General features: G+C 40.9%; 2 long non-coding RNA genes across 3 annotated transcripts; both read left to right on the forward strand.

Moving 5' to 3' along the window:
• The first annotated feature begins 4,165 nt into the window (after positions 1-4,165).
• On the forward strand, positions 4,166-12,206 carry LOC132652182 (uncharacterized). The gene is made up of 4 exons (XR_009589657.1): positions 4,166-4,292; positions 6,088-6,293; positions 6,873-7,232; positions 12,128-12,206. It is a non-coding gene; the product is annotated as an uncharacterized LOC132652182 (long non-coding RNA).
• Positions 12,207-14,422: 2,216 nt separating this feature from the next.
• On the forward strand, positions 14,423-18,017 carry LOC132652183 (uncharacterized). Of its 2 annotated transcripts, none has more exons than XR_009589658.1 (3): positions 14,423-15,463; positions 17,442-17,528; positions 17,822-18,017. It is a non-coding gene; the product is annotated as an uncharacterized LOC132652183 (long non-coding RNA). The 2 variants fall into 2 exon arrangements; XR_009589659.1 differs by having other exon boundaries at positions 14,423-15,458.
• The last annotated feature ends 3,875 nt before the right edge of the window (positions 18,018-21,892 follow it).

Consider the following 21,892-nt stretch of genomic DNA (forward strand, 5'->3'; position numbering starts at 1 on the left):
AACAAAACAAGCCAGAAGATTAGCAATTAGTAAAAATCATTAAGGAGATTCAGTGCTGACTAGGCAACTCTGGTCCAGAGCGTAACAGAGGCTTTGCCAAATCTTGCCTGGAAAAGAAGGAGAGGTAGCAGATGGAGTTTTGTGCTGGTGATGACAGCAGGTGGGAAACAGGTGATAGCAAACAGATGGGCGCCGTAATGTAGAGAGACCACCAGCGTCTCACTTTCCAGGCTTCTGTGCCCCTGTCGTCAGAAGATACAATTCAGTTTGTGACAAAAATTGTGCTGAGCTCAAGCTTCACACGCAGTGCAGCGCTCATAAAGACAGAATGCTAAATATCCTAGAAAATTTACAAACAGGCTGTTTCTTCACTGAGGCTCAAGAAACATTGTAAACGTCAGACAAGTACCCAAGTAAAAACATGAAATAACAAAGAGCAGAAGTAAAGACAGTGAAAGAAGTGGACAACGATGTGTTCGGGATGCAGCTGGTGTGAGGGCAAAAGAGCCGGAAAGTCAAATTATTAGATATGCCCAGTAGCTCAGAGGCAGGCAAATGGGTTCAGTAGGGTGAATGGCAAATGTATGTGTGTCCCATGTCGTGTGCCAGGGAGCTGCTGTGTTGGGAGGTGGTAGAGGACAGGGGAGATGGCTCAGGTCACAGTGCCGGCTGCAGAAGCATGAAGACCTGAGTGCAAATGCCAAGAACTCACATAAAACCCCAGGAGTGGTGACATCTGTAACCCTGGAGCTGAGGAGAAAGAGGCAGAGACACACATCCCTGAGGCTCACGGGCAGGCCAGCATAGCACAATACATAGTCCAGATTCAGCGAAACACCCTGCTCCAAAAAGCTAGAAGTGGAAAGTTGCCATGGAAAGATACCAAACATGGACCACTGGCTGTCTCATGGGCATGCACCACATTAAAAGTATGTTCATCACATACACACCGTACTATACATACTAACTCATTCATTCATTCGCTCTCTCCTTCCTTCATTCATTCATGTGTGGAAAGAAGGCAGAGGCCCTTCCACAACAATAAGTGGTTGGAAACAAGCTGCCTAAACTGTTCAGCCTCCCACTTACCTCTATAATGAGCCAGTTTCTACAAATCTCATGTTTAGGTTAAAGAGTGAGCCACCTTTAATCTACATGAAATCTTCTTTTCAGACTGAAACCTTCCAAACTAGAGAATTTACACTATTGGTTGAACGCAGATTCAAAGTACAGGGTATATGATGTGTCAATCGTAATGTAGTTCTGTAGGGTTGGCTTCTATTTATGGCAAATAACGCTGACTTGCATTTTTAGAAGGTATTCACATTTATGTGGATGTTTGCCTGGATGTATGTTTTGAGACCAAAGGTCAATGTCAGATGTATTTTTTCTCTTGCTTTCAACCATTAGTTTTAAAGGTAGACTCTTTCAATGAATATAAGGCTCATCAGTTCAGCCAGGATGGCTAGCCAGTGAGCTCCAGAGGTCTGCCTGCCTTCACACCCAACCCCCCACACTCACCCTACCCCATAGCACCACAGTTATTGGCATGCTTTTTAACACGGGTTCCAGGGATTTGAACTCGGATTCTCATTCTTGTGTGATAATCACTTTACCAACTCAGCCATGTCCCCAGACCCTCATCTGTATCCATATTGCATTAGAATGTTTCCTTAAATGTTTTTATCTACATGAAAAATGTAGACCAAGTTGTAAGAAAAAAAATATTTCTCGCTGATGTGTGACATATTCAGTTCATACAGGTTTTGCAGCTCATAGCTTTCACTGCTATAAAATTCATTTATGGATTCATTTATTCACTGAACAAATATTTACATAGTGCCAACTGTGCCTCTTGCTATAGGAAGTAGTGAGGAATTGTTAACACTGGGAACAAAAAATCTGTGCCCTATAGAGCTGAAAATTTTCTGAAAGGATTATAAAATGGTATATACATAAAATGCATAGGTTATTAGTAGGAAATAAATACTCAGAAAAAGCAATGAAGCCCAAGAAGAACTGGAAGAGCTAAGGGTGCAAATTAGATGAGATGATGGGGCTTTCCACCAGGAAGCTGGCATTTGACCCAAGTCCTAAGAGGCAAGAGAATGAAGCATACAAGCATCCTAAAGAGGCTTATGGGATACGTTACTTACCAGTGAATAAAACTGATGTTCCTATGCACTGGGTTCATGGCCAGACCCAGTAGGAGAGAAACACACTGGGAAAAAAAGAGTTTTGATTTCATGATATTACTATCACCACAAGAAAACACAGAAAGGATGGCTTTGGAGAGGAGAGGCTGTGGGTTCTATTTGGGTTGCAGTTTGAAATTGCTGGAGGGGCGTTCATGTAAAAACCCAGCAAGTGAAGGTTGCTGGGTTTTGGAGAAATATATTTGAAATTAATATTTTATAATTAATAAATTGAGAAGGACAGTGTGATTGGGTGGCTGTGAAGCTTCCAAGACAATGTACAGGGAAGTCCTCAGTAAATCTTGGCTATTGTCATTGAAAGCAAGGTAGATGAGTAGCAGGTTGTAGTAGTTTGCAGGGCTATTGTTTAAAAATATGAGCAACTCAAATATTTTTCTCTTGAAGTAGTACAGAGAAATGCTTCCACTAAAGAGAGCTGCCAGAATAAAGCAGGTATGTCTTATTTTTGCAATCAAAATTTGAATGGGATCCATTATATCTCATTCCTTTTGTTCAGAGGCACATCTTGTATGTGTGTCTTTATTTTTAATTTGCAAATCCTTTCAGTACAGAATATGCCTTTTTTTTTCCTCCAGAAGATGTATATAAATATGCTATAAAAAGTACCCAAAATTAAGGAACAATAACAATAATAATAAACTATGCCTGTGGTGGTTTGAATTACATGTCCCTCATAGGTACTGGCATTTGAACACTTGGGCCCCAGTTTGGGGATGTCTAGTAGATGTGGCCTTGCTAGAGGAAGTACATCACTGGGGGTGGGCATTGAGGTTTTAAAGATTAGAGCCATTCCCAGTTCCCTCTCTCTGCTTCCTGCATGAATACATGTGACCTCAGCTTTCAGCATCAAGCTCCAGCAGCCCTGTCTGCTGTCTGCTGCCATGCTGTGTCCACCTAACCCTCTGAAACTGTTAGCCCACATAAACTCTTCCTCTTATAAGCTTCCTTGGTCATTGTGTCTTCTCACAGCAATAGAAAATTAACTGATACAGTGAAATTTCAAAGTTTTGCTAGAGTAGTGTTTAGTAAGTCAAGAGTAAGTCATCTGTTCCTAGGGATGCAGCTTTGTCTGATGTAATATTTGCCTTTGACTAGAGCCCAGGTGTTATAGTAGTCTATATCAGTTTTTTTTTCAAATTGAGATGCAGATGATTTCTTTACAGAAAGTAGCTTTGAAAGACTGTGTTCGATTGTCATGTGCTTTGCTGAATGGATTTTAATAGTCACATTCCAGTATTCTTTCTTTTTGTCTCTTCTTTCTTTGAACTATTACCATCATGTTAGTTCCTTCATTAATAAGCTGGGTCATTTCTTTCATTTAATACAGTTTCTAAAATCAGTTCTTTATTTCATAATCACATTCATACTCATAATGTACTTTGATTATATTACCCTTCCCCCATCTTTTCTTTACTTAAAACTTTTTTTGAGACTTTTATACATAAGCAATGTTTTTTATCATTTCTGCCCCTCCCTTCTCTTTCCAACTCTCCAATGTGCTCCCTTCCCTCTCTAGTTAATGACCTCTTCTTCTATAATTACTATTACTAAACCAGTCAGAATGCCATGCCAACTTGGATAGGGAAAATTTGCATGACTGTGTTCCTAGAGGAAGAGCAAAGGGCAATCAATCGCTTCTGAGAGAAGAAGAATAAGTCTCCTCCAGGGACAAGCCAAAGCTAAGTAAATTTTTCCACTCTATGTTCATTATGTGTTTATATAAATTACACATGCAACTTTAAAATATATGTACAATTTGATATAACATGTATCACTAGGGATAAAGCAAAACCATACATATCCTATTTTGTATTTTTATTAGTTATATGTAAAACATGCACATTTATAGAGAAAACATGTATATTTCAGTGTATATTTTATATTGTAATATAATAAAATGATAGTAAGCATCTAAAGATATTGCTTCTGATGGCATTTGGAGTCAGCAGGCAATTGATGAAAGAGAAACTGGTTGTTTCCATCACAGAGTTAATGATGCATCTGGTTCAGCATTCAAGGGAGCTGATCCAGCAGGAGAAGTTGGCAAGAGCCCAGCTGCTGTCCTGTGCCAACCAGGTGAGCCTGCAGATAAAGGGCAGCATGCATAGTTTCAACCATACCCAGCACCCTGCACCCACACTCTAAGCATGAAAGAAAGACAGTTACATACCACACTTCCACATTAGAAATCTTATGTCAAATGATCTCAAACCCCATACTATCCTAGAACTCTTCATAAAATGGATTTCTGGGATACACAGTTCCAATTTAGCCAAACTAATACAGTACAAATGTATGTGTTATTTAGTCTAAAGTTTGCTGAGGGATAGAGTTCACAGGTCCCTTGAGAACCCCCTGCTGGCTATCCTAGGCAGCCAGAAAGCCTGGATTATTGAAATTTCTTTTCCAAACAACCATGATATCATGAATGACTCGATTAAGAGAATCTATCTCTTTCAATTGAAGCTTGTTAGTGCCAGTGAGCCCAAGAGCTGGAAACCTTGTCTCTGATTTTCATTGTCTTCCAGATTTTATTCTTTAGAGTAAATGATCTGAGAAGACTGTCCATAATGTTTAGCGACCAAGAAGCCACATTTTCTAGAATGTTCTTTTTAATGTAAATGTACAGTGTTAGACTTGGTATGTGTGCCAGTAACTTTTAGTCACAATTAATAACATAAAATGTTTTTTCTTTGAAATTAAATCTTCCCATCAATTTTAATTTGTAGAATTGCATCTAATATTTTGCCAGTTATTTTGTATTTTCAAACTCTCTATGAAGGATATTCCTTCATTATTACTGTTGATTTTCAGTTTTGCCCTCATCAATATTTGGAGTCATTGGAGACCTTTTTAATTACATTGCCTCTTTATGTTTTGACCAATCGTCAATACCATAGAAAGGTGATAGCTCTGGCCATTTGCCTGTGAGCATTATTGAAAGCCTTTCTATGACGGAGCCAGGTAACAAAGCTGACATCCTGGGGTCTGTTATGACATATGTTACTTTTTTGTGAGAACCTGAACAACTATTATCACACACAAAAAAATTGCTTCACAGATTGCCTTGGAATGAATATTATTCCACTGTCAAGTAGTTCTCAAAAACTTCATATCTTAAAGTGAGATGTGATGACATAAACTCATAAGTTAAAATAAATAGAACTTGTTTTTTACTTATTTTCAAATTTTACATAAGGTATTTCTGGTATCATAAACATGTTACCATAGTAAAAAATAGAAATTGATGGAAATACAGCAACAGAAAAAACAGATTATTTTTAAATATATTCATTAAAGAACTCTGTCTATTAAGAAAAATAATTCTTATCCAGCATGTATTTCATCAGAAGTAAGCAAAAGTTCTTTGATTATAGCCTTATAATCTCAGTAGAACATTATATTCCCACATATTATCAGTAAAATTACATTCATAATTTTTTATTTCCATAGAAGATGAGCTAATTTTATTTATAACCTTGTGGATGTATGCATAACACGGTGTTCATTAGCAGAAAACACTCAAAAAACACTTGCTGTGTAAGAAACGATACAACAGATAAATAAATCTCTGTGTGTAGCTGTCCCATGATTTCTAACAATGGTAAACCTACATACTCCACATCACCATTTTAAGCCTAGCGTCTTCTTTTCCACAAGCATGGCATTTGTGACTTATTCTGATAGGTGTAAGGCAGCCAGGCCGCTGTGGTAAGTCTACAGGCATCCACAAATGTTGGGAGTCCAGAAGTTCTGGCTCAGTCTCAAAAATTTCATAACTATGTAAACCCAAAAATGTGGTACTGAGAGTATAGTTCAATTGATGTAATGCTTGTTTGCTGTACATTAATCCCTGAGTTCTATCCCCCAGTCAGCACCGCATGAGCTGATCCATGTGGTGGCACTTCTCTCTGATCTCGGAATTCTGGAGGTTAAAGGACCAGAGTTCAACATCATCTTGAGCCATATAACGACTTCATGGCCAGCCTGGGCTGTATGAGACCCTGGATAGAAAGAGATGCGGAGAGAAGGAGAAAGAGGATAGAGAAAAAGAGAAAGAGAGAAGAAATGAAGAAAGTAAGAGAAAGGGAGGGAAGAAATGAAGGAAAGAAGGAAGGGAGGAGGGAGAAAAGCTAAAATTGTATTAATGTTATGACCGACAGTTCAAACTGTACTCCAGATCGGCCTGTCATTGTCCTTCCTTCCTTTCTTTCTTTCTTTCTTTCTTTCTTTCTTTCTTTCTTTCTTTCTTTCTTTCTTTCTTTCTTTTCTTTCTTTTCTTCCTTTCTTTCTTTCTTTCTTTCTTTTTCTTTCTTTCTCTTTCTTTCTTTCTTTCTTTCTTTCTTTCTTTCTTTCTTTCCCTTTCTTTTCTTTCTATCTTTCTTTCTTTCTGTTTGGTTTTGTTTTGTTCAAAATTTTATTGAACAAAGTTAAATGTGAAACCTTTGGGGGTTTGAGAAAAACATAACTATGTGTCAGAAGAATGAGTCTTACTTCTCTAATTGTCTAATTCTACGATAATATATTTGTGGTTCCAAGTTCTGTTATCAATATTTTTCTGCTCATAACTAAATTATTTTTTAACATAATATTTTTATTGATTATGTGAATTTCACACCATGAACCCCAATTGCACTCACTTTCCATTCCTCCCAGGTCTTCCTCCCTACCCTTACTGCCTCCTCCTAACACATCCCCAAAAAAAAGAAGAAGGAGGAGGACTAGAAGAAAAGGGAGAAAGGAGGAGGAGGAGGAGAAGGAGAAGAAAGGAGAGGAAGAAGAAAATGAAAAAGAAGAAGAAAAAGAAGAAGATGATGATGATGAAGAAGAAGAAGAAGAAGAAGAAGAAGAAGAAGAAGAAGAAGAAGAAGAAGAAGAAGAAGAAGAAGAAGAAGAAGTCATCCAATTTGTGTTACCCATATATTCACAGGAACATGGCCAACCAAACTCCTGGTGGCCAGCTCCTTAAGGAAAACTGAGTCCTTCTCCACCTGCATCCCCTCCTGTAGCCATCAGGTGTGGAGAGCTACACTTCAGTATTCTTATCACATTTTTATGAATTCTGTTTGATGGCTCTCTGTCTAGGCTGTTCTTTTTGCCGGAGGCAGAGGGGAAGGGGAGGTGGGGTTGGGCTAGGGGTTGTCACAGGAGCCTTCTATGTACCTCTTTCTCAACTGTGAGTCTGCAGTCATTAATACCATGGCAAAAGTAGCTTTTCGCCTTTACAGTCAGTGGATTATGGACTTCCACATAGTTTCTGGTGACAGCACATGCCACGGAGCTCAGGTAGCAGTACAGACCACGGACATTAACACTGCCCTCTGCTGCAGCTTGGATCACAGACACTACCATGGCCCTCGGTGGCAGCATAAGCCAAAGACATCACATGCAGTCATTTCTTCATTCATTCTAGTTCTCACCATGAAGAACCATGAACACCTGTCTGGCTCACCAACCAGGCCCTCCAGCATAAACAATTCAAATAAGTTCCACAGTGCACTTCACACCTAAGTCCCCACTTCCCTGCACTCTGAAATGTTGCACTAATCTCAACACTCCCATGTAGCTCCACAGGCTAGCTTCCATATCTTCTATCTTCCATATCTTCTATTTCATTTCCTCCATCCCTAGAGCTTGATAACTGTGAATCTGATTTTTATGCAACATTAGGAATGTAATGAAATAAGGTTGAGTTGTCTGTCTTAAAATGCTTTACAAAGTAAAATGTATGCCTTGGTATTGGACTATATTTAAAAAAAATAGTGGGTTCAAAGGCCTCCCTTGTGGCAGAGTGAGTACAGTCCCTTCCAGGAACCGAAAGATGGCAATGTGGGAGGATGGCCAAAGCAACAGGGAGTGAGGAGCACAGAGCCAGGACACCAGCAGGCAGTGGCACGGGGGCCAATTTGGAGTCGGCTTCTCTCTTCAGAAGATTCTGCATGCGTGCACACACGTGGTGGAATAGCAACTATGCAAACGAGTTATTTATTTATCTGTCTGTCTGTCTTTGTTTACTGGCAGTGCTGTCCATGAAATTTTGTATCTGTGGAGTTTCCTAATACAGACATTTCCTGTAAGTGAAATATAATTTGACTCTCTCTGACTTTCTTTACTTAAAAGAATGTTTTCAAGTTTCACTCATATTGTAGTATTTATCAGCACCTTGTTTCTTCTATGGAAATAATACTGTATTTTGTTGAACTCAGTGACCACTCCCTGTAAAACTCACAGAAACCTCACTCTAGATGAAGTCATATGCTTTTTACACCCTACCATATTTATTTATGTCTATAATTAGACATTTATCTAGGGTGATTTGATAAATGGCTTGCCACAACTAAGGCCCAAGATCCATGAGACAAGGAATCACCGCTAAGTTGGTTTCCACACCAGCTATTATGGGACCCTGTATAGAAACCTTTGTCAGACAAATAGTGTTGAAATTATTTCCTACTATGGAGCTGATTGAAAGCTGCTTGAATGCTTTATCTCTCCCTCCCCTATCGTATTTTTGAAGTTGTATAGACAGTTTCTCATGGAGAAACTCCACTGGGGCATTTCCCTGACAGAGAATTAAAGGCACGGTTATTTGCGGTGAGGTTTTTCTGATGTGAGTTGCACCAGCCAGTGTTTATGCCACCTGTGGGCCAGCTCTCTTAGCCATCACTTCATCCACTTTATGTATGTTCTGCCTCCATTTCTTCTAAACTGAAAAAGAGGCTAATTTGGTTCAATTACCTTCTTTATCTCACCACTAGGAAATAGTGATTGGCTATAAATATTTATCTCTCATTCATCTTTCCAACATTTATAGAGTAAGCCTGATTGGAATCTGCTAGGTTGCTCTTATGTCTCCAATATACTAAAGCTTTTCTCTGCCAGTGAGATTGTCCTCAAGTGCTGGGTTGTAGCCTTCCTCACCTCCTGATGCTTGGAACAGGTTTGAAAGTAGCGTTTCTTCCTTCATGCCCTTATTTTACCTCCTGAGAAACCATATCCTTTGTGCTAGTGTTTGCCGTCCACATAATCCTGTCCCGTCTTTGAGTAATTATACCTGAAAAGCTGTCAGTCATTATCTTCTTAAAGTGATGGCAAGTTCTGTTGTATTTACAGATAGATGACAGTTAAGCTGTGCCTCCCAAACTACAATCAAACTTAAATGGTTGTAGGACTTCCCTTTTGAATTGTTCATAATTACCTATGAGAAGTATTTCTTCTTATAGAATGAGTTGTATGCTACAAATGAGCTGCCAGAAGATTTTCACAATGAGGCACAGATTAAGAGATAATTGTGTCAAATAGACTATCATGTGCATACAGAATCACTCTTGTCTTTGTGTTTTGCGTACTGTCTAACTTATCATTGAAAGTTAGAAAGTAAAGTATTGAAAGCAGCATTTGTTTTGCTGTCTGCCAAGTAGCCAAAGCCCTGGAAGGTTCATGTTTCTTCCGGGTCTGCCTCCCTCATCACTGTGACTGAATCACTTAGGGGAGAAAGGATTTATTTTGGCTCATTGGTTTCTGGAAGGGAAAGCATGGCAGTTCAGACCACATGTTCTAGGGCAGCAGGGTGTGATGTCATAGTTTCTCACATTTCCTGGGTGAAGATGCAAAGAGCTTGCAATGGGAAGCCAAGTCTTAGAACCCTCAAGACCCAATCTCAGTGGCCTGTGTCCTCCAGTAAGGCCCCATTTCCCAAAAGTTCAGTAACATCCTAAAACAATGTCAATTAATCGTGGACTGGTATTCAAACACATACAACTACATGAGCCTGTGGAAGCAGCTCACCTCCATGCCACAGAAGGAGGCATGGGAAGACTCATTTTGGATAAAATAAATGCCTACACAGTGAAGGTAAACACACAGCAGTTAAACACAAACATATTTCAAAAAACCTTAAAAAAAAAAGGTTAAGTGGCTCTTTGGCCTCAAGGATTGTCAATAGTGTAACTAAGGATGCTAATATAGTAAATTAAAGAGGATTATCTAGCCAAAGAAGCACTGGTAAAGGAGTGCCAGAGGCAAACATTGACAGAGCAAGCGGTTAAGACTGACTCAGCTCTTAGAGGGTTGGCTTAAGACCAATTCCCAATTGTAAGACCAGCCATTGGAATCTCTCCTTCTTTTGAACAATACATAAGATCTTGCTTATTCTGGTAAGAATTCAGTGTTTCATGCTGTTTATCTTTCTATAGGTAGGAAGAAAATGAATTCACCAGGTTAACATAATTATCTACTCAACTTGTACATGGTATTTCATAGAAATATAAAGTGTCTGAGTTGGAGAGGTGGCTCCATTGGTGAGGCACTTGTTGTTCAAGCATGAAGTCCTGAGTCTGATACCCAGAAACCACCTGAGAAAGCGAGGCATGGTGGCACACACTTGTAATCCTAGAGCTCAGAAGGCAGGGATGAGGATTCCTGGAATTTTATGGTCAGCCAGACTAGCCTACTTAGGTAGTCTCAGACCAGTGAGAGCGGCTGTGTCAAAAATCAAAGTGGTTGTCTCACAAGGAACAATAACCAGGGCTGACCTCTGACTTACACACACACACAGTGAGAGAGAGACATAGAGAAAAGGAGACAGACAGAGAGACAGAAACAGAAAGATAGAGAGATTAATGATCTTGGTTGCAAACACATATTTGCAATGTCTGGAAGAGAAGGCTGTACTCAAAGAAGACTGATTTTGGAATATAGATCATATTAAAAATTTGAGCTTATAAGACTGAGAGCCAGGACCTAACTAAGGGTGATTTAGCAAGACAAAAGCTAGCCCACCAACACCTCTTTGCTCCTTCTGGGTTTGCAAACAGCAGCATCCTTCTCAATGGAGGTCTTCTTGGACTTTAAAACTCTACTTCCTTGTCTGGCTTGTCTAAATGGATGGAGAAACCTATTAGTAAACACACACATACACACACACAGTCATAATCACACATACATTCATATACATATACACACATACTCACATATACATATATACACTCACACATACATCCACACTCAGACATATATACTCATACACACATACACACTCATACACATGCACATTCTCACACACACACACACACACACACACACACACTCAATTTTCAAGCTTAAAGGGTCCCAAGATGAAAAATTCTTATTACTATTAAACAATCTTAGGAAAATGCCCTTTACAGTTTTTCAGCTTCCGCATGTAAAATAAGGTTCTCTGAAGAGGCTGTGCCATTTTTAAATATCTTATAGACTACTTGACCAAGGCTGAGCAGAAGTCATGGTTGTAGAGGGATGAAATGTTACATACCAAGAGACAGAGACAGAGAGACAGAAACAGAAAAAGAGAGATATTAAACTTGTTCTTGGTTGCAAACACATATTTGCAAAGTCTGAAAGAGAAGGCTCCACTCCAAGTACTTGAGGTATCTAAGCTCTTTTAACATCCATTTACTATCAGCCTTTTCTCCTGGCCTGATATTCTCTTGGCTTTTCTGTTAAGCTGGAAAATGGCCCCAAATGTGACACACCGCCAGCCTTCCCCAAACGTAAGCGAAGAGGGTGATACTGACACCACACAAATTACTCAGTTCTCTCCTGGTGGCTAGTCTACCCGGTGACCCTCCTGCCTGCGTTGTAACACTGATTCACAAGCTCCCTTTCTGTACGCATGAGTGCCTACGGTGAAGCATGTCATTTGAGACAACTTGAATCTGAGTTCCTAGGTCATGGTCACTCTGACTTGGCTCAGAATAAAGTATTTTCTTACTTCCTCAAAGCAGGCAGAGTTGGTATTTTCTGTCAATGCCTGTAGCCTTCAGTTAGAAATGCTACCTATTGATCTATTTGTCTTTGTTTTATTTTGTCATCATTGGTGGTGATAGCTTTTGTTTTGTTTTGCCTTTTTGGTATGGCGTTTCACCATGTAGCACCGACTGGACTTGTAGTCATGATCTTCCTGACTCAGCCTCCTCAGCACTGGGATCACGAGCATGCACCACCACACCCTAGTTCAGGTGATTGTTTTGAATATCAAGTTAATTTCTTTTTTCTTAAGTGGCAACCTAATATAGGAGTGATAAGTTGTAGCTCTCTATAGTGAATCTGCTTAGATTTCATTTTATTCTTGAGGAGAATGTTAACAGGTGGAATTGGACAACATTATTTTATGCAAAAGAAGGCAGACTAAGAAAGACCAATTACTCATGTATTTATCATGTGTGTAAGCCAGGTGTGAAAGTAGAAACAAGACTATGAGTAGGAAGGAGTCTAGTGGGAGGAGAGGGAAACAGGATAATGGTGTCTATATGGCAGGAAAGTAGGAAGGACTTAAAGGGTGAGCTATTGAGAAGGAGGGGCAGGGGAGGACAGTGCAGGGGGTGAAGAGAAACAAAGTATAATGATATGGTTGTATGGAAATGTCATGGTTAAAGCTATTTATTGTGTATATTGAATGAACAAATTCAATTAAAAAATAACAAAAGGAAAAAAAAAGCAAGAACATGGCAGGTATTTCTAGTCTGACTTGGGAGGGTACGATTATAGACTTATATTCATAGAATACAGCTGATTCTTTTTTCCTAAGGCAGGGGACAGCAAATATCCACACTTGGCCATGGATATCCCCTCATGTCTAGACTTAAACAATGATGGGGTTTTTGTGTCTACGGCACTGCACTTTCAGACAGCATAAAAACAGCCTAAGTTTGGGCATGTACCAGCAATATCCTGACAATGAGCAAATTGGGAAAAAATAATACAGAAAACCAAAGACAAATACTGGAAAAAGAGAAAGCATTTAGTCCCTCAACGGCCCTTCTGCCAAAGCTGCATGTCTGTCAGTCTTAGAATGTGGCTTTGAGATAGACATGTCATCTCCTTTATACCCTGTTCTATCCTTTTGATATCCGAATAACCGGTTAACAGGTCAGTACCCTTCTACCATGTCTGTCCTTCTAGCTGTCCTTCCAGTGGATGGTAGGTTTATTTTCAAGCCTCCTCTTAACACTTAATGCTGGGAGGAAATCACTCTTTTTATTTGCTGTAATGGGAAAAACTTGTTTACCGCATCACATTAGAAAATAAGCTTTAGGCCTGGTATGGTGGTACACACCTTTAATCCCAGCACTCAGGAGGCAGAGGCAGGGGCAGGCAGATATCTGTGAGTTCAAGGCCAGTCTGGTCTACAGAATGAGTTTCAGCAGAACCAAGGCTGCAGAGAGAAATCCTGTCTCAAAAAAGAAAAAGAAAATGAGCTTTCACTTATTCCAAGTGTGGCCTTTCCTGCAAGTACATTGTTTTGTTTTGTTTTGTTTTGTTTTGTTTTGTTTTGTTTTTTGTCTGTCATTGTTTATTTGTTTGTTTTCCTTGAAGGTAGGATGTCTTTCAGCATTTGAAGATGTCTTTCAGATGTTGGAAGATTCTACCAGTGAGGTCTGTGGCCTTTGTAATTATGGATAATTTCTGTATAAACGAATGACCAGATCCTATCTAAATCAGCCTCATATTCCTCAGCCAAACAACCCACAGTAAAGTCAGTGGAAATACTAACAGCATTAAGCTGGACTGGCAGGAGGCCACTCGGCCTGGAATGGAAGGTCTGTTGGAGTTGCAGAAAGCTTGTTTTTATTGGTTCTTCTTCTTCCTTCTTTTACACACCTCACTGATTTTTATTGTCTCACTTTTTATGAAGAAGAAGAAAATAGGGGTTTTTCAGTCTCAATGAATCCTTGGAATTTGGGGTTTTAAGTTCCCTAATAGGGGCTTCATGAAGCTTGCAAGAAAGAAGAGAGGAGTCTCTCATTATCTTAATGGCTGCCGCCCCCCCACCTCTGGGATTGGCCATTATTATAGCTTAATCTCTCTGGGGACTGTGCAGGTGCCTTTTTGAAGTTCTGGTGGACAGGAAACTGTGCCGAGTATACCCCAAAGCAGATTATTGGCTGACTCTCTCCAGAGCTGTTTTCACTAATAACATGTGTGGAAAAGCACTTGTACCAAATCCAACCAGGAAACAATTGACTGTGTGTGTGTCGAATGCAGGGCAACATGACATTTATTGTACACATGATGATGATCACAGATTGTAAAAGAATTAACGATCCATCCCTGGTCAGTCTCACACCTGCCGGACATCCTCTGCACACCCCCTTCCTTCTCTCCATATTGCTGCTATTTTGGCCCATAGTCAATGCTACAGCACTGATTACGGGGTGGGGGTAGGATTCCATGTGGTATCTATGAGTCTGCAGGTGTGCGTGTATGCTCCCTAGCACGTATGTTTTTCTGACTATTAATCCATCTTCTCTTGATATTTGCATTACAGAAACCGAATGAGTTCCTCTTGGTCACATCATCTCCCGAGTCTTTCAAACTGAACTCAGCATCATGCTGTCTTGGATCGTCACAGATTTCTAAGGGTTGGCGGTTTGCCTGGGGTCTGCAGGGCTCTTCGATATATCCCTTGCACTGCTGAAAGTGAAATGGACAAACAAAACATGTCAAGTATTCCTCTCTGGTTTCCTGGTCTGAGTGTAGGGCAGTCATTCACTCACCGTCTTCACCTCATTCCTTGTTCACTCTCTAAATCCCACTCCCAGCCATTTTATAGTTTCACCAAGAAAATGCTGTTTTACACAGTTTATTCCCTTTTGAGCACTGACTTCTGATTTGTGTGATTGAGTTAGTTCCTCATTAGCTGTGTTTTGTCTGTCTCTCTGCACTAGAACATGAGCCCCAGGGAAACTAGGCTCTTCTCTGCCTCCTTTCCTGCTGGGAACCAACAGCAATGCCCAGAACATGGTGGCAATTCAATAAAAGTTTATTAGACAAGTGAATGAATCAACCACAACCCCATTGATTCTATAGTTCTGACATCTTGCAAACACTTTCTGAATTCCCCCTCCCCTACTGCTACCACCTTGGTTCTGGGCACTGTAATTTCTCTCATCAGTGGCTGCAGTAGTCTCAAATAGTTCAATTATTTTCACTCTCACCCCCTGGAAGTCATTATCTCCCCCACAGCCTGGGGTCTTTCTAGCCTGCCTACTGCCTCCTGTCATTGGTCTCCTCAGTAGCCCTTCCTCACAAAGGCCCTTTCCTGCACAAGGGTTTGCCCTTCTGCCAGAGAGAGCTCAGGCCTGGAGAACCTGGAACTTCCCCCCCATGCGGAAAATGTCTGAACTCTGATTGTGTATCACACCAACAGATACTGGGCCGAAGGAAGATATCAAAGTCTGAGAAACAGGAATGTCGGTCCAGGTTAGGTAAATTCATGTGGTTAATGAACCTTCCAACTCTGGCACTGTTGAGCTGCCCCCCTCACCTCTTGACTGTGCCACATCCACCTCCTCCAGCTCAGTTCTGTCCAAAACCATGTTCCCTTGAAGACCCAAGACATGTCTGCCTGGGTGTTATCACATTTTATTTATCTCTAGCTTGCCATGCTTAGCTTGAACTGTGAGGAAACCGGATGCCCTTATTTATTGTAATCCACAGCTTGGCTCAGTGCCCGAGCCTGATGTATGTCAGACCACAGTAAACATCTGTGGAAAGAATTACTGAGGTGATGAGAAGACAGATCTGTTGGTAAAGTGGCTGCTGAGCAAGCTTGAGGACCTCTGGTCAATCTCCAGCACCCACACAACTGGGGAAATAGAGGCAGGAGGATGCTTAGGCTCATTAGTTGACCAGACTAGCTAAATCGGTGATCTTTGGGCTTAATGAGAGAACTTGTCTCAAAAATTATGGTGGTGCCCAGCACAGTGGCACACATCCTTAATCCCAGCACTGAGGAACCATAAGGAGATGAATTTTTGTGAGTTCAAGAGTAACCTGGTCTACAAAGGAAGTTCCAAGACAGCCAAGGCTCCATAGAGAGACTCTGTCTCAAAACAACAACCCTGTTCCCTCTCAAAAAAAAAAAAAAAAAAAAAAAAGGAGGAGGAAGAGAAGAAGAGAAAAGGAAAAGATAAAAAAAGTTTAAGGTGGCCAGCAATTAATGATGACATCTGTTATGGACCTCTAGTCTTCACATACATATATGCTCACATATGCATACACACACATGATCCTGTACATACAAACCCATACAAAAAACCCATACAAGAACATTTTTTAAAGAAAAGAACATCTTGACTCCTAAGCTTTGTTCCTAATTGTTGAACAAATGAATGACTGCCAACTGTTCTAAGTCAGTGCTCTTCTAAAACTTTAAGGCTTTTCATAGCTAAGAATAATTGATATTCTATTTTTTCATATTCTATTTTCCCTATCCTTTAGTCCTTCCTTCCCAATACATACATTCAGGAGAAATCCATTAAGGGTTAAGCTTCTGCTTAAGGATTGAAAACTTATCTCATACCTGCAACTGACACTCTGATCTAAATTTGCTAAGACATAAATGTCAGGGTGATATTGCCATTCTGCATTTAGAAAGCATACAGGAATCTAATCCTGCCTTCAAAACCTTCAGAGGGGCATTGTACCCACATTTAAGAAGATCCCAGCCTGGCTGTTGTATTGTCTTGGAGAACCCCACTTTGCCCAGCCAACTGTTTCCTCCATTTACTATAAAACGCTAGAGCGTGCCCTGTGACATCTGTTCAGCTGGGCTTTCTTCCAACGACCTTTAAGGCAAAGAACATTTTTTTTTTTTTTAAAGAAAAGAACATCTTGGCTCCTAAGACATTTCAAAGTATCTTGGAATTATTTTTAGCTAAAATCAGAAATTGTCTCCATGTATTTGGTTTTCCATTCTTCATGACAGATGTTCCACAGGAAAATTTTTGCATGTGAAATTTTTCTAGGGAGGAATGTGGTTCCCTCGTTAAAAGTTCTGAATGGGGAGCAGAGGGAGAACAAAGAGGAAAAGGGAACAGGCAGAGAGGCTCTGGCCCCAAGGCCATCCCTGTGCACCTGACATAGTAATTGACAGAAGATTGAAGTTAAGCAGCTGTGAGGCCAGCCCCTGAGAGCTTGCAGTCCCTAACCAGCACTGACTCACATATGTAATTGAATACCGCTTGGCCAACTGTACAACTGAGCAACAGCCAGCGCTGGCTTCTTTATACAGTGCATATGCAAATAAGGTCTAGACCAGTGGTTCTCTTAAAGGTCACCTCAGACCTTTAATACACTTCGGCATGTTGTGGTGACCCCCAACCATAAAATTATTTTCGTTGCTACTTCATAGCTGTGATTTTGCTACTGTTATGAATCATGATGTAAATATCTGCCTTGCAGGATGTGTGATAAGCGTCAAGGCCCACAAGTTGAGACCCACTCATCGCCAGGCCATACATTGAAGTAACTTCTTCATAAAGGCTACCAGTGAGTTCTTCCTTAGCTACCCCACCCCTCGCTGGCTTAGAATGTGGTCCTCGTTACACATGGAATATGGGGTGAGGGGGTATAATTACCAGGAAATTAATTATTCGTGATGTTTCTAAGCTTGCAACATTTCTGATCAGCAGAGATTAAAAGAAGGGATTGATGACATTTGGTTTTTTTTCTCACTGGTGTTGCGAAAAACTGGAGCAATGTGCTTTGTTATTGATTGTTGTGGTGGTCTGCAAGTGTTTGTTTATTTTTTTGTTTTGTTTGTTTTTTCTCTCTCTCTTCAGATTGCCAAATTCTCACACCACAGGACTATAGCCTTCGGTTACCACAGCCACTGTGTGACACACGCCTCTCTCTCAAGCCCCGAAATGGGGATGATGTGGCCCAGACACAAAAATCTTCTTTTATGCTGCATTTTCTGAGGTTTTAAAAGTCTTCTAAAGGCTTCTAAAACTGCACTTTATAAAGAGAAAGCTCAGCAGTATAGGTAGGTATGTAGATAAACTTGTAAGTAGAAAGTAGGCATAGAAATTAGTGTTGTCTTAAAATCTGCCTGCATTCAGCCAGGCGTATTTGTGAATTTGAGACCCTTGACTTTGATCAACATTTAATCACATTGATGGCCTCCAATACTCATTATCTAATCCAATAAGTTATTGGTTGTGATTCAATATACATGCTGAATATGCATATGTGTATTTCAGATGAATGAGTCTAAAGGAATTTGTTAGTGCCATCACAGATGATTTCTCACTGATTTATTTTTGATTGTTGTAGGTAAATCCACAGAAATCAAGTGCATTGAGGTGGTCTTCTCCAAGCCTGAAGTTATTAGCTAACACCTTAGGTTGAGAATCCATTTCCCAGACATCTTGATTGTCTAGATTGTCTGTCACAGCAGTTCTCTGCGTACAAGCACACGGGGAGACCTGACCACTCCATTTTTTTTTTCCTCATTCTGGAGAGAAAATAACCCTCACCTCACTTTATGCTTGCTGAATAAAAGTCTTTATGCTTGTTCCTGGTAACTGTAAAATGAAATTCCCACCAATTATATCACCCCAAACATCAGTTGTTAACTGGTTTCTACAGAAAAGAAAGCCAGGACTGTGCAGTGGATGCTGAGGTAGCCTCTTCTCCATCCCTACTGACCCTCGGCTACCACTGTCCTGCTCAGTTTACCTCGCTCTAATTTGTAAAAGTCTTATCACTGGGAGACGGCAACTTATGCTTTTCAACTTAATTAGCAAATCTCACACAAACACACTCATGTCCCTTTTAAACTGTCTTTTTATCATCTTTATTTCAATTACAAATACTTTTCATGAAACATTTTAATTTTAAGAATTAAGTCTAATATATATATATATATATATATATATATATATATACTCATATTCAGTCTCTAAGGTTTCTTGCACCCTAAATTTCTTCTATCCCAATATCTCTTTCCTTCTTAGCCTCTCCTGCTATTTTACATTTTGCTGATAAGCAGTTCGTGTAATTAATAACCTTATCTCTCCATGTATGAGAAAAACAAATTTAATGAATTTTAATAAGGAGGCTGGAAGGACAAGGAGACATTTTATTTCCATGTTGACTCTGATAAGGCTCAATATGAAGTGGTTGCTCAGTGACTGCACATAATAAATAGTATTTGCATGCATACTTTTATTTCGTTTGGTGTCAGAGCTTTAGCATTTCTTATATTTATGAACAGCTATGCAGTTTAAAATTCTTTAAGAAGCTGCCCTCACTGGATAATGTGCTGGTTTTAAAGTCACTTTATCTTCATGCCTGATCTTTATCTGGTGTTTGTAGTCCTCAGCCGACCAAGCTCTAGAGCTGAAAACGGGGAGATCCATTCCTCCAGACCCCGGGGGTTGGGGGAGGAGACAACAAACTGTTATTTTCTTAGCTGCACAGAAGGGTAGAAGACTGGGAGGGGTTCTAGAAAGATCATTAGGGCCTCTTCCAGCCACATACCCTACAACAGCAGCTTGTGCACTAGTGGGATGGGGACAAGTCCCCTGTCTAAAAACCAAAACAGAACAAAAACTATTTCAAGGTTTTAAAAGTTTAAGATTCTTTAGAATGTTAATAATTGGGTCTCTGTCATCTGTGGCTAAATTTTTACATACTCCCCATGACAGGCTGTTCCTTTGAAATCAGTGAAGCCTGTGAGATCGTAACCAGCCCATAACAGAAGAGCTCCGTGAAGAGAATCTGAGTTGCCTCTGCCCTTATTTCTTGGCCATCCATCCTGCGATGTGAATGTGTGGGTCATCTCATTTTGCAAAGTGAACAAATGTGACCCATAGTAGTTAGTCCTGGGCAGGGCCATGGGCACAGGGTCACACAGCTAGGGATGGCTGGGAAAACAAAAGTTGACTTTCCAGAGGACTGTGTCTGTTTATGGTAAACTTGCTTTCCACTCTGTCCTTTTATGTCAAGGCAGAAATGAGTGAGAAGGCACCACACCCCTTCTTACAGTGTGGGGTTATCCTCTTACTAGGAGAGTTGCTGGTAAGGCCCGGGTTAGAGTGTCTTCTCCCCAACTAGCATGCCAGCTTTTAGAGCAAGAGTACCTCTTTGACCGACTTGGGGTAGAAGAAGCACCCTCCATTTGGACTGCCTTCCACATTCAGGGCATCCTCGTGCTTCAATTGTGTTGTTCACCATATTCGTTTGTTAGCAAGATGAGCAAAAGATCAATTTTCACAAAGTTCGAAAGCACGCAGTGCCGTGCTAGCTTCTCACGTGTTTTCCTGTTCTCAGTAACTCCATGATGAGCAGTGAACTCCACGGATTGACCTTAGGGAAAGTGAGGAGTTTTGAATCTGGCATTCTTTCTGGCATTCTTTCAATGTGCTCTTTTCCTTTCCCACTCTCTGGTTTCTTTTGAAAAGCAGGAATGCTCAACCAATCCCTTCAGCTCCCTGGCCTGTGGGCTGTAATGAGCGTTTGAAGAAACAATGCTTCCACTTTGGTAGGCTATCTAATTAACGAGGTTCCTGTTGAAGACTGAAGCCGGTAGACAATGGATTTACAGCCCTTGCAGTCTTCCCTGAAAAACACCGTTAACCCCCCCATCTCCCGCCCCGTGCATTGCAGGGGGTGGGGTTGGGAGAGAGACAGAGACAGAGAAAGAGAGAGAGCTCGAGAGAGAAGCACACAAAGAAGAGAGAAGGAAAAGAAGAGGAGGAGGAGGGGATGATACAAAAAGAGAGAGGAGAGAGGGAGGAGAGGGTCTAAACAGAATGTCTGGATTATGTAATGAAGAGCCTCTGGAAGAGGGGAACCCCCAACTCTGGGCTGGGGGATTCAGGGTAGACAGCAGAGTTGGCCAGCCACATCCTGCGGCAGGTAGAGACCAAGGGACGTCTGAAACCAAACACCTTCGTCATCGCTTTGACAAATTCTTTCTCCTGAAGAGGTTATTATAGAAAGATTTCACTTTTAAAGCACACTTTATGTACGCTTTACTGATTACTGTTACTGGCCCCTCTCTGAGCTCAGCAAGTGACAATGGCACCATCACTGATTTATGCCTTAAGCTGGAGAAAACGTCTTTTGTCCTTCTTTTCTCCGAAGAAATAAAATCTTTACGCGCTCTGCACGTAGGGTGGGGAATCACAAGGAGGTCCTTGTTTTTGGCCCGGCCTAATCGCAAAGGTAAAGGCTGTTATTCTTTCGAGCACTGCCCCCTAGTGGGCACATTCAGGCTTGGCGTCTTCGTTACTTGCCTTCCTCTCCAGACTCCAATGGGTGCTGTCTATGGAGACCCTGACCCCCTTCATCATGTGCATTAAAGTTACTCTTCGAATGTGAATTCCTGACAGCATCACTGGGCAGAAACACGGAATAGATGACATAGGTTGTAGCTTCTCACAAGGCCCAGGGCCTTATTGTTAAAGCCAAGGACAGTAGGAACGGAGAAGAGCTCTCAAGTCTGGAAGATCGACGCTGAAGAGGAGGCAGAAAGATAGTAAGAGCCAGGGGTGGTGGGTGACTCCAGGGAAAGAGTGTCTTCCGGACACCTAACAAGGACTAATGCACATATGAACTCACAGGACGTGCACGGGTTCAAACCAGACAAAATCCCAGCACTGAGAATGGAATGTGGGCGCGAAGTCTCACCCCTCACCAAGAAGCTTTTTCCAACTGATACCTGCTGGAAAAGGCACAACCAGTTTTCTCTAATGGAGTAACACTGGGGATAGCAAACGCCCTCCAGCCAGGCCCCATGCTCAGAAGTATTTGACCAGCACAAAACAGGCACAGTGTGTGTGTGTAGCTTAATGTTTTTTGTCTTTTTAGGTTTTTGTTTAGTTTTGTTTTTTGGGTTTTTTGTT

This window comes from Meriones unguiculatus, chromosome 2 (assembly GCF_030254825.1).
Source record: "Meriones unguiculatus strain TT.TT164.6M chromosome 2, Bangor_MerUng_6.1, whole genome shotgun sequence".
NCBI classification, from domain to species: Eukaryota; Metazoa; Chordata; class Mammalia; order Rodentia; family Muridae; genus Meriones; species Meriones unguiculatus.